Here is a 374-nt window from a genome sequence, read left to right as displayed (position 1 = left end):
ATTATTCGAAATGCATCTCCCGCCCCCCTCCTCCTATTCGAGGAGACAAACAGCCCGAGATACCATTCATAAGGAGCCTATCTGCATGTCAAAGGGCCAGAGTGCCAAAGTTTTGCCCCAAAACGAACCGGGTTTTTGTCATCCCGCGGCAAAAAAACCTATTTTACGTTCCCGAGTTTCGAAGCCCCTTTTTAAACGCCATCTGAGCGGTGATTGGTCACGGGGGCCCAGGCGGAAAAAGGGGGGAGGGGGGGGGAAGGGGGGGGAGGGGGGGGAAGGAAGGAGGGAGGGGGGGAGGGGAGGGGAGGAAAGGGGGGAGGGGGGGAGGGGGGGAGGAGGGGGAAAGGGGGGAGGGGGAAAAGGGGGGAAATTTG

Source organism: Penaeus monodon, chromosome 30 (genome assembly GCF_015228065.2).
Source record: "Penaeus monodon isolate SGIC_2016 chromosome 30, NSTDA_Pmon_1, whole genome shotgun sequence".
Taxonomy (NCBI): domain Eukaryota; kingdom Metazoa; phylum Arthropoda; class Malacostraca; order Decapoda; family Penaeidae; genus Penaeus; species Penaeus monodon.
This window is presented reverse-complemented; position numbering follows the sequence as displayed.